Source organism: Peromyscus eremicus, chromosome 8a, assembly GCF_949786415.1.
Source record: "Peromyscus eremicus chromosome 8a, PerEre_H2_v1, whole genome shotgun sequence".
Lineage (NCBI taxonomy): Eukaryota > Metazoa > Chordata > Mammalia > Rodentia > Cricetidae > Peromyscus > Peromyscus eremicus.
The window spans coordinates 23,488,012-23,503,816 of record NC_081423.1 but is presented as its reverse complement, the minus strand read 5'-3'; positions in this window follow the sequence as shown (position 1 = coordinate 23,503,816).

Here is a 15,805-nt window from a genome sequence, read left to right as displayed (position 1 = left end):
GGGATCCTTCCCGGTTGTGGTAGAAGGGCACCTGCCCGGGGACCAGAACCTGGGGCCAAGTTGGGCAGGTCTTCCCCGGAGTGGCTGGTGCCCAGGGATGGGGTCTGGGGCAAGCTAGGGCACTCACCTGTGCTTCAGAAGGGAAGTCCGGGGGAAGATGGGAGCTGGGGGCCCGGCCTCTAAGTCTCAGGAAGAGGCTTGGGGCTCAGGCAGATGGGCGTGGGGGCAGGGCGTGGAGACTGCAGGGTCTGCCAAGGGTCTTGGAGAAGGGGATCCTTCCCGGTTGTGGTAGAAGGGCACCTGCCCGGGGACCAGAACCTGGGGCCAAGTTGGGCAGGTCTTCCCCGGAGTGGCTGGTGCCCAGGGATGGGGTCGGGGGCAAGCTAGGGCACTCACCTGTGCTTCAGAAGGGAAGTCCTGGGCAAGATGGGAGCTGGGGGGCCTGGCCTCTAAGTCTCAGGAAGAGGCTTGGGGCTCAGGTGGATGGGCGTGGGGGCAGGGCGTGGAGACTGCAGGGTCTGCCAGGGGTCTTGGAGAAGGGGATCCTTCCCGGTTGTGGTAGAAGGGCACCTGCCAGGGGACCAGAACCTGGGCCCAAGTTGGGCAGGTCTTCCCCGGAGTGGCTGGTGCCCAGGGATGGGGTCTGGGGCAAGCTAGGGCACTCACCTGTGCTTCAGAAGGGAAGTCCTGGGCAAGATGGGAGCTGGGGGGCCTGGCCTCTAAGTCTCAGGAAGAGGCTTGGGGCTCAGGCAGATGGGCGTGGGGGCAGGGCGTGGAGACTGCAGGGTCTGCCAGGGGTCTTGGAGAAGGGGATCCTTCCCGGTTGTGGTAGAAGGGCACCTGCCCGGGGACCAGAACCTGGGCCCAAGTTGGGCAGGTCTTCCCCGGAGTGGCTGGTGCCCAGGGATGGGGTCGGGGGCAAGCTAGGGCACTCACCTGTGCTTCAGAAGGGAAGTCCTGGGCAAGATGGGAGAGTGCTAGCTCTTTCTGGTAGCATTAGGAAGATGGGGATCTAACTGATGAATCTGATTTTTTTTAGGGACAGATCACTATTTATTAAGCAGATATTTGACTTACATATCTGATTATTTTTTATTTCATCAGAGTATAATCAGAGCATATGGGCACCATAAAGCTGTTGTACAGCAGTCCATAGCTATGAACTTTTGCAGAGCTGGAGGGGTTTTTTGTAAATCCTAGTATGCTAATGTCTTGACTCTCCAATTTCTTACTGAGTCCAGTTATCTAAAGTTTCTCTAACAGTAGCCTTAAGAGTGAATTTATTTACCCTTTTTTCCTGTCTGTCTAGATTATTGGAAAAAATAAAGAGAGTCAAGTTTGCTTCCAATTTTTATGCTATGGTATTGTCAATCTTTTAATTTTGGCCACATTTATTTTTGTTAAGGTAGTGAGCACCAAAACAAGATGTTCACAAATCTTCCCTACCCCAGAGGTAAAGTGAGAGGTCAACCTTTAATAATATAATTGATTCATCCATGATCTTCTGAAATAACTCCTAGTCTCCCCTGGCATTTTTGGTGCCAACAACAAAAAGCACCTTTCTTATAAGGAAGGCATAAAATACTTTCTGAAAATATAGGCTGGAAAATACCATTCTCAACAGTGCATTTAAACTGGTTCAATTCTTTGAATATTCACCACAGCATCATCCCTAAGGCCAACTCTTTGTGTGATGAAGATTGTTGTCAAAGCTGGAGATTTGTATCACCCCTTATTCCTGGGATTGTCCTCCACAGGAGTGTGTAAAGGATGCTCCTATTTATATCAGTAAGCATGGCTCAAACCCATCACCCCTTCAGTCAAAAACTATTACTAGATATTCAGAAAAGCTTAATGTAATGGGCATGTTAGTGCATTAATCCCAGCACTCAAGAGAAGGTGGCAGGTGAACTCATGACTGAGGTCAACATAGGCTGGAAAGCAAGACTATGTTCCTGAAAATACTGATTTTATTTCTTTAATAATATATGCATCTTGATAACAGAGTTATTAAAACTTGTGAAATAACTTTACATTGTATATAATAACCATTTGAGCATAGCAATCATTTTTGAAGTTACTTTTGATTATATATATATTCAAAAGTGAACTAAATCCAATGATGCCAAAGGATTTGCTACCTGCCTAGTATGCTGTCAATTATTTTATTGTATGTAAAATTCATTTATAGGCAGAGAAGATTGGGGTTAATAGGGACAGTTCATATTTTATAATGATATCACTGTTCAGTTCATTATATAGTTGCCTTGGAGTCATATCTAAACTGGGTCCAGTGGAATTGGGCTAAATATGTAGTATGAGAGTCCATAGTTTCCTATATCAGCGTTACTTCTTCGGGGCCTGGTAGGACGACTTAGTGAATATAGCACTTGCTACTCGAGTGTGAAGACCTGAGTTTGAATCTTCAGAATCAACCCAAATGCCAGGCAAGGCAACGTGTTTCTGTAATATTAGTATTCCTAGAGTGAGAATTGAGTAGAATCCCCAACAAATGTTGTAGCAAACAAGAGATCCTGGCTCAAAGATGATGGAAAATGAGAATCAATTCCAAAGTTGTTCTCTAACCTTCACACATGCACTATGGCACCTACATGCCTGCACTCACACATAACAAACATAATCTCACATACATTCATGTGTGCACACCCATGCCTCTGTGTACATGTACACACACAACATAGAAAAGGATAAAAATTTCTTCTTCATCAGGGGTGATAGTATGCATCTGGAATAAGTATTAGGTAAGAGAGAATGTGATGGGCACCTACAGGATGCATGATTTCCTTGATATTTATAATGACAAGACTTAAAATAGTCAGATATGTCATATTTAAAAGTGATAAACTGCCTTCAAAGGCATTTTGCTGTTAGGAATGACAAATGGCATATGTTTCATTCAGCGCTCAGTTTTCATTTGATGCTGAGAGCTTGCTCTGCCACGCAGATAAGCTCAGTACAAAAACATGCTCAGAATGCAATCCTTTGTAATCCTTGGATATTCCCCAGGAGCATCTATGGATGAGGATACTTGACTGCCACCTAAGCCTTTGTGTGGGTCTACAATTTATATTACTGGTTGACTTTCTTCAAGAATTTGTACTAGAGAACACCTTAAAATATATCCCCAGTATTCACTGTCCTAGTCCAACCTTGACTTTTACAGCTTAAGAATCTTGGAAAGTAATCAACTTAAAAAGGGTCATTTAAGAAGTCAGTGTTAAAAATTTAGATTAACAGATCTTCTAGTGTTATTGAAACCCTGTTGCTTCTATAAAAAGTCAAATTTTAAAGTATTATGAATAATATAGATATTTGAAAATACAAATCTACTGAATACTACATTTTTGAAGAAATTTTTATGTATGCATTAGTTAGATATTTAAACTTTAATATTAAGAGAAACAGTAAACTATGTTATGCATACTAAAACTTCTCTGTAATATTTCTCTGATTTAGAAAAAAGTCTGCTGCTGCTTTCTTGAAAACCTTTGCTTGTTCTGAGTACTTGTTCCCTGGAATTCATGAAATAAAATCAAGTTTCTGTGTGATAACATTGAGAGGTAGGGCCTTTAAGGGTGATTAGTGCTTTCAGATGCAGTTGGGTTATACTATTTTGCCCTTTCCACGTGAGAACCTCGTAATCTGGTGCTGTCTATGAAGAGGTAGCCCTGCTACACATCAAATATGTTTAAACCTTGAACTCTGGTTTCCCATCTTTAGTAATGAATCCATTTATTTCATTTATAATTGCCTAGTCTCCTGCTTTGGGTGATGGCTGTTGAAACAAATTAAGAGAGTGTTTGTTGATAGTGAGGTTATAATAAAGTCTTAGACATAGGGAAGATCCTTAAAAAGTTTGTAGGTGCACTTAGAGGAAAGTGCTCTGGCACCTCAAATGGGGAAAAAAGAAAGGTGTAGTGAGCACAGCTTAGTCTTGTTAGCCATGGTCATGATCAGAATGTTGGTAGAAATATAGGCAGCGAGGATGATTGTAGCTAGAGTTTTCCTGCCTGGCCCACAGTCAGGACAAATCTCTCTCACCTGCCAGTCCCACAGCCGCTCAGACCCGACCAAGTAAACACAGAGACTTATATTGCTTACAAACTGTATGGCTGTGGCAGGCTTCTTCCTAACTGTTCTTACAGCTTAAATTAATCCATTTCTATAAGTCTGTACCTTGCCGCATGGCTCGTGGCTTACTGGCATCTTCACATGCTGTTTGTCATCGTGGCGGCTGGCAGTGTCTCTCAGCCTTCCACTTCCCAACTTTATTCTCTTCCTTGTCCCACCTATACTTCCTGCCTAGCCACTGACCAATCAGTGATTTATTGACCAATCAGCAACACACTTGACATACAGACCATCCCACAGCAGACGATTTTAGCGACTATGACACAGCAATAAAGAACACACTACTGGAAGCTGCAAGAGGGCATTCCATTAGATGACTGTGATTGAATTCAAATGTTTTGTAGAAGAAAATTTACATGATTTTGGAGGTTTGACAGAAGAACTATTTAAGGGTAGTGAAGATTTAAGAAGTGGGAAACAAAATAAAGATGAAAATTTGTAATTACTTTAAAATTAAAAAAAGATTTTATTTTAATTTTAAATTCTGTGTGTGTGTGTGTGTGTGTGTGTGTGTGTGTGTGTGTGTGTGTGCATGGTGTGTGTATATATATATGTATGTGGTGTGTGTGTGTGTGTGTGTGTGTGTGTGTGTGTGTGTGTCTGTGTGTGTGTATTTAGTACTCAGGGAGGCCAGATGAAATCATTAGATCCTCTGGATCTGGAGTTATATGTAGTTGTGAACTGCTTGTTTAGTTTCTGGGAATGCAACTCAGGTCCTCTGCAAGACAGCACAATCCTAATTGCTGAGCCATCTCTCCAGACCCAAATATTTAGGAAGTTCATAGCCTTGCTGTGACATGAAGGGTAAACCTTGTTGGTGAGAACACCAGTGGGGCCCAATCAATGCTTCATAGGCAGATTGGTTGGAATAGAAGCTTTTTTCACTTAGAACCAACCTGGATTCTCAGCATTATAAATGGTTTTTAGACAATTCGAGGGTGATATGGGGATGAGTTGTTTAAGGGGCAGTGGGATGGAATGAAGTTATTTTCTTGCCGAGAAAAATATAAATGGGGTCCAGAGGGAAATTCTGTGTTCTGAATGTTCTCTCTCAACATCATATGCTGACATGTAATAATAAATAAGGTTGTATTAAGGCATGCTATTGAGATCACTCCACTCTACTCACGTAAAACGTATTAATGCCCTCATAAGAGGGCTCTTTGCAAACTTGGAATGGTGGCCTGAATGGCCACAGCTGAGTCTGTAGGCTGCTGCAGCAAGTCCTCTTTTTTGTTTACACTTTGTTTTTATTTCTGAAAGACAAATTTTTATTATTAAAAAGAAAATGAAACAAATGTAAACAAAGTTCCTACTAGTAGCACCCAAAACTAATAGAACAAGGTTCACAAATATAACCTTCAATTTTCTGTAAGCTACATTACAACATGGAAGAGAAACAGATTAAATGGGTTTTATTAATATATTTTCTTAGCCTATGTATCAAAATGTCTTAACTTCAACATAAAATCAATGTAACAGTATTAACGAGCTATTTTATCCTGCTAAGTCATTGAAGCACAGTGTGTATTTTAATCTTACACTAGTTCTCAGTTGGTACAGCACCACTGTAAATGCCCCTGACCACAGATGACTTCTAGCTACCCTATTGAACAATGTGCTCCTAAATTCTGACTTTTAATCACTTCCTGAAATAAGATAGTAGGAGCGACTTTATCAAAGAGAAGACTTAACATGATCACTGCACACAGGAAGGCCTGTGCCAGCACCTTTCTTTTGAGACATTAGTAAATCTTGAGCTCAATGAATGCACTGCTAAGTTGTTACAGAAGTTCAAAACCTTAACAAAAGAGGACTTAAGTAAAGAGGAGTATAGTCATGATGTAATATCCATTACACTCATAGCAGTGTAAAAAGGATATTATAACTTCACAGAAGTATACAAATACAGCTTGTGCATTAGTAGTTGAAAAATAGATTGCATTTGCATTTTCCACAGTAAATATTTCTGAGAAGAAAATAAAAGCAGTTTTATCTTAAATAAAGTAAGTAAGTGGTAAAGCAGTTTTGAGATTGTAATCCTATCAGTGAGTGGGTGTTAATTTTTCTTCTTGCCTACACATATCTTCTAATTCTGTAACAAAAATATTGCTGTTATATCCATGATGTCTAAAAAAGACACATAGTAATTTTAAATGATTTTTTTTTTTTTTTTGGTAAATCGCCCTGACAGAAACAGCTTAGGGAAGAAAGGGTTTATTTGATCTTACAATTTCCAAGTTACCATCCATCACTGCCAGAAAGCCAAGGCAGCAGCAACTTGAAGCAGCTAGTAACATCCATAGGCAAGAGCAGAATGAGAATGATTGCAGCATGCTTATAGTCAGCTTACTTTCTCCACCATTATACAGCCTAGGGCCCAAAGCCCAGGGCATGGTGCCACCCACAGAGGACTAGGTCTTCTTACAGTGATTAGCATAAAAAACACCCCCCACAAACATGCATGTAGGTTAAGCTGATCTAGACAGTCCCTCATTGAGATTCTTTTCTCAGGTGATTCTAGAATGTGTCAAGTTGACGACTATAATTATCCTGCTCAGTTTGTCCCTTAAAGTGAAAAACAAGGAAATATGAAGGAAAATAAAAGTAACATGATCTCTGTGGTGCAGAAGGCACATATAAACATACATAGAAGAATCCAGAAAGAAGTACCAAGTTACTAGCTAGCATTTCACCTAGACATTAACATTGGAAGGCAAGCAAAAAGTAACTGGGCTTATCTTATGTCTCTGTAAACATAATTGTAGTGAGACAATTTGGGAAGGTTTTTATATTTGTGTTTTGATATCTTTCAAAGTTAATAATATCTAGAAGAAAACTTTCCAAAGTTGATGGTACATTTTTTGGGGTTATCTTGTTGCTCTTTGCTCAGTTTCCAGAGTTTTCAGAAATACAGGCTAATGCCATGATGACCAAACCTATTCAGATCGCCCAAGTAGTAGAAAAATTTTCCCCACAGAGTATGTGTTTATTCAGACCAAGTACCAATAATAGCAATGTAGCATTTTCATTGTCCTTAAGCTCCTAAGGCCTTAGGTATTACCAAAATCATAGCTTAAAAGATAGTAATTTAGTAAACAGGGCATCCAATCTAATAATTGTATCCAGTTAAAGTAGAATGTCTTCCCGCCCCCAACACCCTCAAAAAGAGAAGAAAAAAAAGCCTTGATTTTCTGGATATCAAAGATTTTATAGGTTGTGAAAAATATTGTAACTATACTAAATTATACTATAATGAATTTTTATATATTTATACATATATATGTATGTATGTATTGTAACTGGATTTTAATGTTAACAGAGATGCTTATGCAGTTTTCCTTCCTGTGCTCATTGCATGAGTCAGCTGTTTGAAACCTGGGGCCTATGCAGGGTCCCTTGGCTCGGTCTGGGAGGAGGGGACTGGACCTACCTGGACTGAGTCTACCAGGTTGATCTCAGTCTGTGGGGAAGGCTTTGCCCTGGAGGAGATGGGAATGGGGGGCAGGCTGGGGGGAAGGTGAGGGGGGCGGGAGGGGGGAGAACAAGGGAATATGTGGCTGATATGTAGAACTGAATTGTATTGCAAAATAAAAATTTAAAAAAAAAAAAGCAAGTTAGGTTACCAAGGACACAAAGATCCCTGGACTTAAGAATAATAATTTTTAAAAAAGTAAAACACACTCACACACAAAAATAAATAAATAAAACTTTAAGAGGCCCAGATGACAAGATTGGCGGCAGAGAGACTGTAAAATAAAAGAGACTGGGGACCCCAAAGAGGAAACAGATCACAGGAGCGTGTAATGACTTTTCTCATGAGGCATCTGCTAATCTAAAGAAACCAAGCTTGTAGTTTAGTTGCTCTGATGAGAAGACATAGGGAAATCAGTGGATGTCTGCCTTCTGGGGCTAAGTTTCCTGTGGGAAACCAAACCTGTATTAACAGGCACGATAAGATCCAATGATCCTGAGCACTCCTCCTGAAGTGACTGATTGAGGAGTAAGAAAAGGGAATCTGTTGTCTACAATGATGAAAACTGAAAGAAAACAAGGAAAGTAGTTGTGCTTGCTGGTGCTCATCTGAAATACAGTTCTTCAGAGGCTGAGTCAGGAGAATCAGAAGTGAAATATCAGCCTCAGCTGCATAGCAAGATGGAGGCCAGTCTGGGTTTCCTGTAACCATGTTAGAAAAGAAACACAGACACACAGACACAGACACAGACACACACACACACACACACACACACACACACACACAAACACAGACACACACATGTTGTGCGGGAAGGAGAGAGGAAGAGAAAGAGTGTGGGAGACAGAGATAGACAGAGAAAGAATGAGAAAGGGATGAAAGGAAAGAGGAAAAGAAAAAAGAAAAATTCTGAGAACTGCTACACCTTGTAAGTTAAGACTCTTGCCTTTTATGCGGTTCAAATCTGGCATCCTTGTATGATTTATAGCAGAACGTGCAGGGTATGACTCCCCAGATTCACTGTGTAGAAAACAGTATGGAGGAGAAACAGTGAGTTCAGGAGAGCAGCTAGGTGGTTGCTGCAAAGGAAGGAAACCCAGAACTCAGTGACATCTTGGAGATGCTGAAAAGAGGTCAATTCCAAATGTCGTGTGCACATCACTTTAGAGCTTTTTGATGTATGATTTGTGGGCAAAAGGAGTCTCTGACATAAACATGGTCAAAAATGAAAATAACCTTTACTCTTGAAATATATCTGGAAGTTATCTTTTTAGAAATGATCTCAACCTGCAGGAACCAGTAGACATGTACAAGTGCATACAATCCAATTATTTAGTTATTACTTTGTTTCTATCACCAGGAAAAAAATAGAAGTGATACATTCAAGTCATACAACATCATACAAAATTAACATGAACTGTATCCATATGTATTAATATGGCTGAATTCCATTTGAAATTGATTGCAAAAAGAAAATTAAGATATGTGATATAAAATGATATATATATAATATAACATGCAATTCAATATTGTATATTGAGTATAGATACATGTCTTAGGAGGCAAAGAAACAACTTGAATTAGCATGATGTGAATAATTCATGGAACAATAGATATTTAAGAATAAGCAAAATAAAGAAGTGTAGCCAGAATGTTTCTCGGGTCCTGCCTGGCCCCCCAAGGAACCACAGGTGCTTATAAAATAATCATTCAGAGGCTTAATATTAGTTTTCAATTGTATGGCCTATGGCAGGCTTCTCACTAACTAGCTCTTATAACAACCCATTTCTACTTATCTATAAGTTGCCACGTAGCCGTGGCTTACCAATATTTTCACATCTTGCTTCTCCTGGAAATGCTGGTGTCTCTTTTCTGCCTCTCCTTTCTCTTTTCCCTGTCTCTCTCAAATCTTCCCACCTAGCTCCATCTTGCCCTGCCATAGGCCAATGCAGCTTTATTTATCAACCAATCAGAGCAACACATACTCACAACATGCAGAAAGACATCCCACAGCAGAAAAGAGTTTATATGCATCAGTTATTCTGTATTTATTTGAATTTCCCTAAATTCCCTTAGATTTACCTAGGGATTAACACCCAAACATTAATAAAATGTTATTATAGGGAGAGTGAAACATCTCACCAGGTAAAGAGGCTTACACCAAGTCTGCCAACTTCAGTTCAATCTCTGTACAGTGGAAGCACAGCACTGACTCCTCTGACTGCCACATGTTGAGCATGGTGTATGTAACAATCTAAACCAGTAGTCATCCATCTATGAGCTGTGACTCCTTTGGGGTTTGCATATCAGACAACCTGCATATCAGATATTTACATTAAGATTCATAACAGTAGCAAAATTACAGTTATAAAGTAGCAACAAAATAATTTCATGGTTAGGGTTGTCTCAATATGAGGAACTATATTAATGGGTCACAGCATTAGGAAGGTTGAGAATCACTGTAATAAGTAAATGTAAAACAAATTTCAAGAAATCATTTTAATCAATAAGAGGCTAGTCACTGTTGACATGATATTTCATTCTAGTTTGCTCTGAAACTTAGAGATACACCAATTCTGTTCAGTAACTAAAGAAAATCTCAGTGTGGGCCAGGTACTCTTCCAGACACTGAGAAGATGCTCACAGTGCATAACCTCTGGAAATCATCTAGTCTTGTATATGGCTTTGAGTAACACAGGGAGCTTCTGCAGATGAGATAGGAGGAAGTAGATACAGGGTGAGTGTTACACACTTACTGTAACTGTGAGAAACTCTAAACAGCAAAAACAAGTATGTTTATAATTTTATGACAAATATGTTTTGTTATTAGAATAAAAACAAATAATTTGCTACTTGCTCAGAATCATAGAAATGCTGTAAATATAGCAAAATTGTTAGAATTGAAACGTAGCCTTTACCAGACTGGCATAAACAAGAAAAACAAAATACTCTGTAGTTTATTTCTCTTTCCAAAATCAAGCTATACATCTGAAATTTATATGCCAATCATACAAGTTAAAATTATGAATATTAAGTCCACCCAATTCATTTTTGAAAGAAATCTAATGTTAAATAACATGTATGAATACATTACATATGAGAATTCTACACCAATCAAAGATGCCCAGTCTTTTACATGAATATACATGAATGTAAGAAAAGCAGTGAGGGCCAGCTGGATGGCACAGTAGGTAACGTATTTGTCACACAAACCTTATGACTTGACTAAAATCCCTAGAGCACACATAAAGATGAGATGAGAGAGAGAGAGAGAGAGAGAGAGAGAGAGAGAATACTCCATAATTTTGTCCCTCGACCTCCATAAGTGCATTGTGAGGCACACAGGCAACTTGTCCTTTTCTCAAATAATTGTAAAATTTTCAAAAAGATATTGATGAAAACTTTTTTCTTCTGTCTTATGAATGAATTCTGGGAGTTTTATATGTATGATAAGCACTCTACCAATAAACCACATTGTCTAGCTCTGAAAATCACTTTTTAATGCACATTTACTTGGGGTCATACATAATTGTAATTAGAGTATTAAACTATGTCCGTGTATTGTTTATTGAATTATTATCTCAGCTCTAAGAGGTTGTTGGTACTAATGTGAGTGTTCTATTAAAGATGAGTACCATGCATTTCAGATAAAATAAATGAACCAATCATCTATTGAAGCTTCTCTGGGGTTTTGTAATGAAATTACTGGATTTCTATAGCAATAGGGTCCTTTCTCTGAGTGACAGTTTAACTCATTGGTTAATTTTAGATTTGTAAACAGGGTGATCTTGGCTCAAATTTTACCTCAATAAATTCTCATCTCAGTTAAAACATTCTATGTACTCTAAAATTTACGTTTCCTATTTATCATGTTATGATCATGTTGATTGTATTAAAGGTGATATAAAGCTGTTGAGAAGATGAAAAATATAATGACTTCATTCAAAGTAGTTCTTCATGTCTAATGAACAGTTGTTCACGTTTGTTATTCCATAGTTTCAAGGATTATCATCAGACAAATATGATGATAATGATGGTCAATTTCAGGAGGAAATTAATTGAAACACAGGTAAAAGAGAAGAAATCAAAGTGTCTCTTAGTCTCCAACTGCTCTGTCATGTAGAGTTTTGCCCTAATTGGGATGAAACACAAACTTAAAACGTTCATCATATTAAATGTCATATAAAAAATCTAGGTCCTATTAATATATTCTGCTTGTAGTTAAAATTTATTGGTATAACTATCACTTATTGGTGTGAACAATTGAATGTGATCCTCACAGTTTTTTTCTTTATGTTTTTTGTACAATGGTTAAGTGATAACTGATGGTTGAATTTTTATGCAATTAGGCTTTATTTTTCCCTTTCTTTCTTTGTACTAAATGCCTGAACTCATCTTAGAACCCCACAAGTATAGAAGGCTGACAGTCATGATTAGTACAGAAATTGTTATCCAATGTCCCTGTTACATGGCTTTTCTTGGGGAGATATGAACACAATGAGAGTTACACCAAATAAAGCAGTAATGAAAGCATGGGAACAACTGTACCTAAATCTAACCCTGTGAACCAGTGGTTTTCCTGGTGTTACTCACAACTGTGTGAGTTACTCTACAGGAGTGTTCATGACATTTAGGAAGCTGAAGCATTGAAAAGTTCCAGCCAAGCTTGCATAATAGCTCAACATACTGTATTAGTGAAGCTTCCTACACAAATTGCAGGCAGCTCCACTAAAGATTCTTTTCTCTGACCAACAATTGTTTACTGCCTATACAAAATGATAGAGGGACTCCAGAGTCTTGTAACTTTTTGCACTTCATGAGTCTTCTGAGTTTCTTGAGCCTTAAAAATTTCATTTACTTCCTATGAATCTCTCTCTCCTCTCCAAGAGTTAACAACAGACCTATATATATATAATACGTATAATAGCACAAAGAAGAAAGTAACCTATATTTTAGAATATACTATTCAAAATTTTGAGGAATTAAAAATCACACTTTTAGTCTTAGAAGCTGGAGGCAGATGCAGACATGTCTCTATGAGTTTGACACCAATCTGGTCTACATAGCAAGTTTCAGGCCAGGCAGGTCTTTACAGTGAAACCCTGTCTCAAAAGCAAGTCTCATTTCACCAATATCATTATAATATATAGAGAAAGGACTCTTGCAAAGCATTATATTTTCTATTGGTATTCCTCCTGACATTGTGTACCAAAACATTGATATCCAGTGTCCTTTCTTAAATTCTAAACCAACATCAAGTTTAAGGTGAATACACCCAAATTCTTCATTATTTATTCAATTCTTTCTGTCATTCCCTGATGTCTTAACTTATCAATTAAACACACATATAATGGCCTTAATTTACTTTCCTAAATCAACTTAACTCTCACTATCCCTTAATTGAATTCTGCAGGAAACTAGATTGCATGTAAGTAATTTTCTTTATAAGAAGGTGACAAATTTGAAAAGAAAAAAAAATCTGTTACCTCCACACTTCTACATATATAGATACACAGTCCAAGAAGTCTGAGACCACTATTATTTCACTAAACTAATATTGGTTGAAATACAGACTAAATCACTTCTAGTTCAAGTGTGTCTTTCTATTATTTTTTATTAGTTTGTTGACAATTCTGTATATGTTTTGATCATATTCACCCTTTCTCTCCTAACTATTCCCAGATGCATTGCCCCTTCTCTTCCTGCCCAACTTTGTATCTTTTTCTTTACCATCAAAAGATCAATTTGGGTGGCCCAATGTTCTTGTGTGTGTGGCCTTCTACTGGAGCATGATTGAGTGACTTACTGAGGGCTACACTTTTAGAGAAAACTGACTTTTCCTCTCCTAGAAGCTAAGAATTGCCAATAGCTTCCAAGCTAAGGTGGAACTTCATGTCCCTGCTGGGGTTTGGTCTGGTTGAGGCTTGCAAAGATCTTATGCATGCTGTCACAGCCTCTGAGTTCATATGTGCTGCTGTCTTTCTTTGTTCAAAGGACACTGTTTCCTTGTTGTCATCCGCCACTTCTTGATCTTACACGTTTTCTGACTGTTCTTCCAAAATGACCCCTGAGGCTTTGGAGAAGGGGTCGCAGTATAATGGACTGCTTAGGGCTGGATATCTCCAGTCTCTTGTTCTCTGCACCTTTGCCAATTGTGGGTCTTTATATTAATCATCATCCATTGCAAATAGAAGCATCTCTAATGAGGGGTGAGTGATTTCTTAAACTATGGGTTTAATGATAAGTCATTGACAACAGGTTTAATAGTATGTTCATTTAGCAGAGTAATACTAGTAGGTTCTCTCTTCGGATCTATGACCTGTCTAATCATAGGTCCTTGTCCCAGTGCCGCATATATGTTTCATCTTGTGAGCAAGCCTTAAATCTAATCAGAAAGTGTTGGCTACTCCCTGTGCATTCATGTCAATATTGCACCAGTGGACATACCTATGATTTTTAACTCATTTTTTACTTTAAACTCCATATGAAAGCATGCAAGCATGACCTAGTGACTGGATTTAAATATTAATGTTCTTTGGTAGAAATGTACTAATGAAAATAACAATCAGAAGACTAAAAACATCCATGCCCACAGAGCACTAATTATGTATTAATGTAGCTCCAAAATCTCTCTGATGCCCCAATTTTTTTATTAGTTTTTTTTCCGCTTATTTCACATACCAACCACAGTCCCCTCCCCTGCCTCCCATCTACCCCTCTTCCCATCCATTTCTCCTCATTTCAGAAAGGGGCAAGTCTCCTATGGGTGTCAACAAAGCATGTCACACCAATCTGAGTCAGGACCAAGCTTCTCCCCTTTATTAAGGTTGAGGGAGGTAACCTAGCATCAGGAATAGGTTCCCAATGGCCAGCTCAAGTGCCAGAGACAGGTCCTGATTCCATTGCTAGGAGGATCAAGAACAGATCAAGCTACATAACTGTCATACACATGCAGAGGGCCTAGGTCGGTCCCATGCAGGCTCCCTAGATATCGGTCCAGAGTCCATGAGCTCCCACGAGCTCAGGTCAGCTGTCTCTGTGAGTTCCACCGTCATGACCTTGACCCTCCTGGCAATGCCATGGTTTTCAATCCCTCATCACTAGTTCATGTTTAAAGTAAAAGCCATGGCAAACTAATGATAGCATACTCTTTATACAAATTTATTTTAGTGAGTCTGATTACAGTGCTAAAATAATACCAGAGAGAATATACATCATGCTATAAAGAAATATGAACTCCAAAATCTGGCTTCAAATAGTGACTACTCATGTAACAGGTATTTTGTCTTTGTCCAGGTCAATTCCACAACCGACTAAAGTGATTCTTTTAATCATGAAGTCATCCACATCAAACACCAAATACCACAGTCTTTCTTAAGCTCTTTTTTCAACTCAGTTCTATTTAGTATATGATAAGGATTTTCATAGGATACATACAAGAACTGTATGTGTCATCTTCATAACTATGGACCATATAAATGGTGTGATGTTCTTACAACATTGCCTGTAATTATATCCAGTATTTGTATCCAGTAAATATTTGCTTTCAAAGTTGATGGAGAAAGTTGTCTGGATTCAAAATAGATGTTAAAATCTTGACCTGTAAGTATAAAACAAGCAAGAAAAACACAGATTTTGAATAAAAGTAATTTCAACTACTGTTTTGATCATTAAAATTGGTATTTAAATCACAGCTAAAAATGACCAAGTCTATAAAAATAAAAATTTTAAAAGGAAGAGCAAATGACAAGATTTCAACTTAAGAGCTGCATTAATCAATATTGAAGTAGGTATTTTATTTTTATTTTTAGCATATCTTTAATGCATGTCCTTGATGTTTTCATTCATGTATACAATGTGTCTTCATCATATTCACCCTGTTCAGGCCCCCCACACACCCCAACACCACCCTCTCCTACCTTCATAATCTCTCCTTTTTTTTCTTGTAATCTATTGAGTTGAGTTAGGGCTGCTTGGTGGAGTATTAATTGATCTTATAGACTTGATGTGATTCAGGTCTTGTGCAAGTAACCATAGCTGCTGTAAACTCATGAATACAATAGCCATATAATGTCAAGAAGATAGCATTTCACAACACTCCTCCCTCCATCCTCCTGATATTATATTCTTTCCACTTCCTTTTCCTTGATATTTTCTTAGCTTTGGAGGATTGCTACA